Below are 9,530 nucleotides of genomic sequence, written 5' to 3'. Positions count from 1 at the left end.
AGCTTCGAATTCTTAAATAGTTCTTTTAAATTTTTACGTCACTTCACTTTTTTCTCTTTAATTTTTTACTTAATTTAATTTTTCACTTCATTTTTATTAAAACCTTTTGAGATACCGATAAAATTAAAAATTATTCTTTCGTGTAACTTTTATTAGGTTTGTTTTTTGTTAATATATTTTTTTATAATATATTTTATGTAATGCAATTTTGATAATGTATTTTATAATATATTTTATGTAATGCAATTTTGATAATGTATTTTATAATATATTTTATGTAATGCAATTTTGATAATATATTTTATAATATATTTTACTTAAGTGTTTAAAGATAAAAGTAAAAACGTTTTTGTTCGTTTTAATCTCAAAAATAGTTGTTGTTTAAATAGCTGTAGGATGTTGGCACTCCTTAATGTCGGTTTTTTTTTTTATAGCCTGCCTTAAATTTAGTACAAATGTAACATGTTTATAGATCATAAGTTGTTTTTACAAACTCATACATATGGATTTACATATATTAGAGGGTTTCTGTTCCCAAATGTAAAGCTTACAATAATTTTTGAATCAAATACTTTTTTTTTTACTATTCTTTACTTAACACTAAGTTGCTTACTTCATTCTTTTTGTTGTTGTCGTTATTGTTATAATTTCTTCGCAAATTTTTTTCATAAACATAATATTAATAAAGGACAGTCTTTGCTGTATTTAGTTAATAAAAATTAAAACAATTAAACTTATTAACTTTTGACTCATCATTGAATTTCATGTATTTTATATTGGTTAAAAAGTGGTCAGTACATGATAAAGAGCAAAACAAAGTACTTACAATTATAAAGTATTAACTAATACTATATAATGTAGCATACTCATGGTATAAAATATTGTATAATAATAGAACAAAGTACGTTACCATTATCATAGATTCCCACTATTTTTCAGCATTTTCATCAAGGGATTTCAATACAAACCTGCTCCCAGTGAAAAAGCGCACATGGGATACGCGTGGATTTTTTCCATATGTAACCCATGTGGGGATTATTATTTTGTCCCATGTGGGTTTCATATGGTAAATCCCACATGGATTCCATATGGTAAATCCCATATGGGATACGCGTGGGTTTTTACCATTCGTAACCCATATGGGGATTATTATTTTGTCCCATGTGGGTTTCATATGGTAAATCCCACATGGTTTTATGTGGTAAATACTACATGGGATATAGGTGGAAAATACTACATGTTATAGATCTTAAATGCCACATATTTTAATCCAAATGGTATAAAAGAAGTCAATACTAGACAAATGAAAGTCCGAATGCTTCTATAATAACTTTTAAAATTCTTTTAATTTAAAAATTACTTAAGTAGTAATTTAAAATTATTCATCGAAACTTTCAGAGAGGCTTAACTTAATCTGGTATTTGCTACTTTATCTCATTTGGTATTCAAAATGTGTAGCATTTTTGATCTTTTACATGTGATGTTTTCCACCTATAACCTATGTGGGATTTACCTTAAACTATTATGACGAAATTTTATAAAATTAAAAAACGTGCTGCAAAATGAATTTATTTTAAAATAAAGGCTATTAATCAATACATCCAAAATGAATATTAAAAATTTATTTTTTCTTTTGCGATTTACACGCCGTTTTTTGTCGATTGAATTAATTATATCGCTTCGGCTTGCATAATACCAAGGTTTTTAGTATCTTCTAACTTTCTTCAAACATTTTCTAAAAAAAAAATATAAATAGAAATAAATATAAATATAAATATATATATATATATATATATATATATATATATATATATATATATATATATATATATATATATATATATATATATGTATATATATATATATATATATGTATATATATATATATATATATATATATATATATATAGAGAGAGAGAGAGAGAGAGAGAGAGAGAGAGAGAGAGAGAGAGAGAGAGAGAGAGAGAGAGAGAGAGAGAGAGAGAGAGAGAGAGAGCAATTTTAATAAGGAACCTTATTAGTCAAGCAATTTTAATTATTAGCCAGGTTGAAGTCATTAATGACTACAATATTTCACAAATAATTATTTCCAAATTTATTATGGGTAATTGAACACATATTATGTGTAATGAGCTTGAACCCATGAGGAGAATCTTGAAAAAAAGTGATCAATTAGATAAGTAGTTAAACAAAAAAACAAAAACAAAAATGTAAAAACCTACTTTTTCAATGATGTAGACGTTGAGTGCAATAGCCACTGGATGCAAAAGTATCTTTACTTTTTCGTCACACACACTGCCTTCTATAATAACAGGCTTTGACATCGCGCAAAATGCCGTAAAAACTGAAGGCCGATTAAACTTTCACTTTTACTTATATTGATATATTTTTATATTAGGTAGGGTGTAATGGCAGTCTATGTTTTCTAATAATAATCTCTATTAAAGACGGAAATATAAAAAGAAAACCAAAAAATTGTTAAAAGATAATCATATTTTTCGTATTTCAAATTTCATTAAGAATATTTATGTAATATTAAATAGTATCAATAACAAGCAGAACCATAACAAAGTATACTCTTTTCTACAAATACTATAATGGGCACTGCTCTAAAGAGCTAGCGTCTCTTGTGCCATCTACTAAAATTCATTCTCGTGTTACTCGTCATTCAATTAAGTATCATCCTTTTTCTGTGACTGTTCCTAAGTGCTCCAAAAACACTTATTCGTCTAGTTTTTTCCCTCGAACATCAGTTCTTTGGAATTCGCTTCCTTCATCTTGCTTTCCTGATTCATATAATTTGCAATCTTTTAAATCGTCCGTCAATCGTTATCTTGCTCTACAATCTTCATCTTTTCTCTTACAGTAACTTCCAACTTTAATTAGTGGCTGCTTGCAGCCTTGTTGGAAGTGAAGATGTTTAAAAAAAAAAAAAAAAATCTATATATTAAAAAGATAACTGTATTTTTAATTTTTTTTGCTAAAAATGGTAACAATAAAAATCATCAACAATAAATAACACCAACAAAAGTTGATTCAAGCAAAAAAAAGTTTTATCAATATATCTCAACAGGGTAAATATTTACAAATCCAAACATATTGAGAGACATATAGGCTAATGAGAAAATAAAAAACATAAAAGTAAAGAGCATAATAAATTACAAAACTAATTTTTACATAAATTATGATAGCTTTAGTATTTTGGGAGTGGTAATTAGTGAGTAATTCTTTAGCAGAATATTAGAATATACTCTGCATTGTTTTTATGTGATTTTAAATTTATATTTAGCAGCAATGAACTGAAACTGAGTAACACAAAATGTTCTGCATAAAGGTTCGTAGCACCTTGAAAAAAAAAAGAAGCAAAATATTGACCATTAGACAAGAGTATCAGAAGGAATTTCAAGTCCGCCTCTGTTTAGGCTATACAGATAACTTCCATATTTATAATAATAATTGGTAGAATCATCATAAATTTTTATTTCGCTTTTTTGCACATAGCCAGCTATGTAAACTATAGCCACTAATGTAGATTTATTAACTGAGCTTTCAAGATCATGTATATTATCCAGAAGTTCTTTTTCATCAGTCGAAATATCTCTAAGACATGTCACAAGTATGACTATCGATACCATCAACAGGAATGTCAAGTTGTAATATCAATTTAGTATGTTGAATATTAATTTTTTTAATTACAGCGTTATTTAGCGTTTATAAAGTAAGTACCTCCAGATCCCTGTCGAAGCTTAGAAAAAGCTTTTTCAAGTGGATCTGTTGAAAACCAATCTAATAAGACATACTTTGCTCCATTACTCAACAAAGTTTCTACGAGATCAATAAAGCCATAACATGAATGCGCTATTGCATTGCTAGTATCTAGCGTAAGCTGTTTTACACGCTTACCTGTAGGTTTCATAAAATTTGACAGTTCAGCAATATCACGTAGCAGTTGTAACTGTTGATCACCAACTGAGTGGATTTCTCCGCATAATTCATTTCTAAACCGAATGCCAGCACCAGGTGCTTTGACATTAACAACATTCGAAAAAAAATTATTTTTTCAATAAATACAGCAGTACCTTCAAATGCTTTATTTTCAATTTCTGGATGCGTTCTTAATGCAGCTACTGTTTCTTCGCAAAAAACAGACAAACAAAACTTTACAGATTGTCTCTCTATTGGTTTTGAATAAACTGATTTAGCTGTAAGTTTAGGGAGTTTAAAAAGACTATTGCACTCAGTTTTATATAGTTTCTAAATCACTCCACTTAGCCAAAGCCAGTTCTTTATTGTTCAAAAATTGAAGTTCGTCAATCTTTTCTGTCAACCAATTGTTTCGTATAGCTTTTAGGAGATGCACATAGTCATACAATAAATATATACCTGATGTTGTTAACCATGGTTTACTATCAACTGTTTTAAACATTCCAAAATATCTTTGATTTACACGGTTACCATCAGTAATTATTACCAGTGTCTTACTATTTTCAATATTATTTATCGTATCAACAATTTGTTGACATTGAGCAAACTGAAATTCAGAGGAAAGATTTGCAACAGGTTGAGCTCTACATATAAATTCTGGACCTCCAAAAAGACATTTAATCCTAAATGATAAAATTGTTTTAGCTAACTTTTCAGGGTAGTTTACTGCTTGACCAAACAAAGCAACTCTTTGGTAAAGTAATGAAGCTTTGACATAGACCTCATCAATTAGTAGTATGGAAGTTCTTTTCAATGGATTTAAATTCATAAAAATACTATTTATGAAACTTAGGTCCTCCACTGAGCTTATTTTTGAAGTCAATCGTGTTAAACTCCTTATACTTGGCAACTTGTAGTCAATACACAAACAATCATATAAACTTCGTCGCATAGCAAAATACTCATATGCTCTACATATAAATCTGAAGTATATAAAACTTCCCCAACATTAACTTTTCTCATAGCATTAAGGTGTTCGAATAGAATATTTGACTGAAGCGAACTTCCTTTATTTTTTTTTAAATCTAACTGCTTCAAATAAAGCTGATTTTGTTTTTATCAACTTTAATTTGTTTACAGCTAAAGATGAAATATTACAAGTTGTGCCATTATGGTTAGCTACAAATGAATAATCATTGAAAATTACTAAAATAAAAAATGGAACACCAAGTTTGTACATTTTTGATTGCATGTGTAAACTTTTTTTATTAAGCTGGAAAACAATAACATCGTTATTATCATTTAAAAAAGATTGAATATCGTCAAATAAAAGTTCATCCTGTTATAGAAAATCATTTAACTCATCTGGTAAAATGCTTCGATAACCGTTTGAAGTTACAGTTTTTCTAACTTTACTTGCTGGTGTGGCTAAACAACTAGGCGGAATATTTTTAAAAACAGATGGTGGGTTTAAAGGTCATTGCTTCACATATTTACTTTCAAAAGGTGCTTCATTTGGCCAATGAAGTTGACATACTGCTGTATAGTCTGTAACAATAAAACCAGTTCTTGGGATAGCTTCACTACATCTTTTTCTCTCCTCTAGATTCTTCGGGAATATATAAATTGATATTTTTGTTGTAGTTGAGTATTGATATTTTTGTTGTAGTTGTAATTGATACTGTAGTTGTAGTTGTATAAATTGATATTTTTGTTGTAGTTGAGATAGTTCGACTTGCAAAGAGATACACAGCATTTTAAAGGCATTTTACTTATTACAAAAACTTATCGTTAGTTTGACAATATTATTACCTTACAATGTAACGTTATGAACCTTACAACGCTATCGTCTTGAAGTTGCGCTATCAAACTTTCGTCTAATGTTAAAAGATGAAAATGTAAACACAATATTAGGAATTGGCCTTCAGTTTAACAACTTTGTTGCGCGATGTCAAGGCCTCTTATTATAGAAGGCCGTGGTCACACATAATATAATATTCTGAAACTAATAAACAAACATCTAAATTTCTATAAGTAAATTTATTCTTTGATCATTGCCTTCATATCCTATCTTATTTTCATATCATATTCTATTATGGTATTATTTATATAACATATCACAACAATATTATTAAATTTGTGATGTTCAAATATCATATGAACATTCTCTAACATGTTCATATGATATTTGAATATAGTTCTTGAGTATATTATCTGCAAACAATTGACTGATGCAAGTTCAAATGTTGTCAAAAACCAAGCATGCATGCATGGGACACTGCAGTGTCCCACAAAGAAATGCAGGTTTGAAAGTCAAATTTTCTTTATTAAAAAAAAATATTAAAATAGGGGGGAGATAGGGAGGTTTCTGTAACTTTTTTTAGGCTCCAAAACTTTTAACTTTATATATAATAAGGTTCATAAAACTTTAGGGACTTACGAAGTACATTGAGGAACAAAAATAGGATATTTACAGAAACTTTTCAATTTTTAATCTGGAGTACCACAGTGTAATTGGGAATAAAGTCTCTGGGACCAGTATTCAAAGTAATATGATCTAAAATAATATATAAATGAAATAAATGCTTTATGAATGCATGAAGTTATACATATAACTCCTGATAGTTAACTATATGTATAACTAGTTATACATAAAATTTATTATATAAACTTATTTTTTAAGGTTTTTCTTGAACAAATTAGTACCAATTAATTCAAATTCAAGATTTAGTTCAAGTTCAAGTTCTCATTTGTTCATTGTTTTTTCACTATTTTATATTTATTTGTACAAATTTATTAACTAGTACTAATTCTTACTACAGTAAGATTATTTATCATTGTTGAACATGATTTTATTAGTAACTTAATTTTACTTTCAACATATTTTGACAACACCCTTTACATTTTAAATGATGACAGCTTTACTTTTCTATTGATGTTAAATTTATTACGTTTCAATAACTTAGATTGAATTTTAACTGAATTATTGTAAGCATTGTAAGGGTTTGTTGTATATCAAATGATGTTGTAAATAAAGTAAAAATTATATATATATATATATATATATATATATATATATATATATATATATATATATTTCTCTTTAGAAAGTGTAAGAAAAAAGCATTGTTATGCTGAGAACCTACCTATTGAGCAAGCTTTGACCACCTATTTTGTAAATTTGAGAGACAGAAGTGGAAGTACGAATCGCAAAAGAACTAATAACAATGCTCTAAATTGATTTTAACTTTGTAGACTAACATTAATATAGTATTTAGAAATAATAAATGAAGTTTACATGATTTTTATAATTTGTATTTATTTCCATTAATTATCAGTTGTCAGTCTCTATTTTATAAAATGAATTAAAAAACTATTTATTTATAGTATAATAATAGTATATAAATACTAGTTTCCTAATGCTATTATCATCACAATGTTAATGGTATTCGTTTTAAAGTGAAATTTTGTATCAATTATATTGTTTTAATGTTATATATATATATATATATATATATATATATATATATATATATATATATATATATATATATATATATATATATATATTATTTTTACTTTATTTACAACATCATTTGATATACAACAAACCCCTACAAAGCTTACAATAATTCAGTTAAGATTCAATCTGAGTTATTGAAATGTAATAAATTTAACATCAATAGAAAAGTAAAGCTGTCATCATTTAAAATATAAAGGGTGTTGTCAAAATATGTTGAAAATAAAATTAAGTTACTAATAAAATCACGTTCAACAATGATAAACATTCTTACTGTAGTAAAAAAAAGTATTAACTGATAAATTTGAACAAATAAATATAAAATTAACAAAAACAATGAATAAATAAGAACTTTAACTTGAACTTTCACTAAATCTTGAATTTAAATTAATTGGTACTGATTTGTTCAAGCATAACCTTAAAAAATAAGTTTTTTTAACAAATTATATGTATAACTAGTTATAAATATAGACTATATTTAGTTAACTATATTTAGTTAACTATATTATATAGACTATAGTTAACTATATTATAGTTAACTATCAGGAGTTATATGTATAACTATATGCATTTTAAAGCATATTATTTTATTTAAACATTACTTTAGATCATATTACTTTGAATTTTTTCCCGATAACACTGTGGTACTATATCTAAAGTTAAAAGTTTTGGAGCATAAAAAAAGTTACAGAAACCCATCTCCATCCTATTTTTTTCTTTTTTTAATAAAGAAAATTGGGAATCTTTGACTTTCAAACCTGCATTTCTTTGTAGGACACTGCAGTGTCCCATGCATGGAAGATTGGTTTTTGACAACATTTCAACTTGCATCAGTTAATTGTTTGCAAATAATTTACTCAAGATCTATATTCAAATAACTATTATATTATCCTAATAATACGTCTATTTGTACAAATCTTAATCTTATTTCTATAAAGAAAGATAAATATTATTCGTGGTACTTACATACTTGCTTGCCATTCTCTATATTAATATAAAATATTTTCACACAATATAAACGTAACGCAATGCAATGTCGATTAAAAATTTTTTTTTTTAGTTGTTTTTTAGTTTTTAGCTTTCAAATTAATTCCCATGCAAATCCCACAGGAAACCCACGTGGGATTTCCCATGTGTGTAAATACCATATGGTTCCCACATGGGTTTAAGGTGACAAATTTCCATACGGATACCACATGGGAAAATCCGTCCCACGTAAATCCCATCAATCACACAAGGAACCCACACGGAACCCATGTGGGACGCGGTTTTATTTTTCACTGGGCTAGTGTTAGTGAATCGCTTGACCCAATAAAACTTTTCGAATAATAAAATTAACGTTTTTAATGAGCCAATCGAAAAACGAAGAAACTGGTACTTTATATTTCTATAATCTATATTTCATATAATCTATAATATTTCTATAATTTATATTTCTATAATCTATATTTTATATATAGTTATATAATAATAATAATATTATAAATTATATATAATATAATTTATATTTCTATAATCTAGTTGTATTTGCTCTATAAACATTAATATGCCAGGAACAAATTGTGCTATCTTTGGTTGTCCAGTTTCAAGAAACCATGTTGGATTTTCTATATTTCGTATTCCAACTAAAGATGACGAATTAGCATAAACTGGAGACAGAAGTTACTATATATAGTTACACGTGACAGAGTGATTGATAAAGAATTAAAAAGTCAAATCGAAAAAAGGAATCTTTATATTTGTGAACGTCATTATACTGAGGATCAATTTCTTCGTTGTGAGTAAATAAAATGGAATATGTTGAATAAATCTGCCGCTTCAAGAACTTTGTATATTCTATATAATAGTATGTCATATATCCAAACATTTTATCAAGTGCATAATTATTTGGATGTCTGCAAATAGAAGTGCACACTATTAAAGTTTATTTATTTAAGATCTTAGCTAATATAGCTTAATAAACTCTATATTTAATATAAAGTTTACTTTGCTGGATTAGTTGATAATTAATATATCAGTCTTTTCATTAATCTTTACTGCAAACAAGAAAATTCAGGTATATTTCTATTATGCTAGACGATTTAAA

At 26.9% G+C, this 9,530-nt stretch overlaps 1 long non-coding RNA gene across 1 annotated transcript; it reads right to left on the bottom strand.

Moving 5' to 3' along the window:
- Nucleotides 1-1,553: 1,553 nt before the first annotated feature.
- Nucleotides 1,554-8,535, bottom strand: LOC136089027 (uncharacterized). Its single transcript, XR_010642722.1, has 3 exons — nucleotides 8,411-8,535; nucleotides 2,223-5,929; nucleotides 1,554-1,735 (listed from the first exon to the last, which is right to left on the bottom strand). It is a non-coding gene; the product is annotated as an uncharacterized LOC136089027 (long non-coding RNA).
- Nucleotides 8,536-9,530: the final 995 nt, after the last annotated feature.

Source organism: Hydra vulgaris, chromosome 12 (genome assembly GCF_038396675.1).
Source record: "Hydra vulgaris chromosome 12, alternate assembly HydraT2T_AEP".
NCBI lineage: Eukaryota > Metazoa > Cnidaria > Hydrozoa > Anthoathecata > Hydridae > Hydra > Hydra vulgaris.
This window is presented reverse-complemented; position numbering and strand designations above follow the sequence as displayed.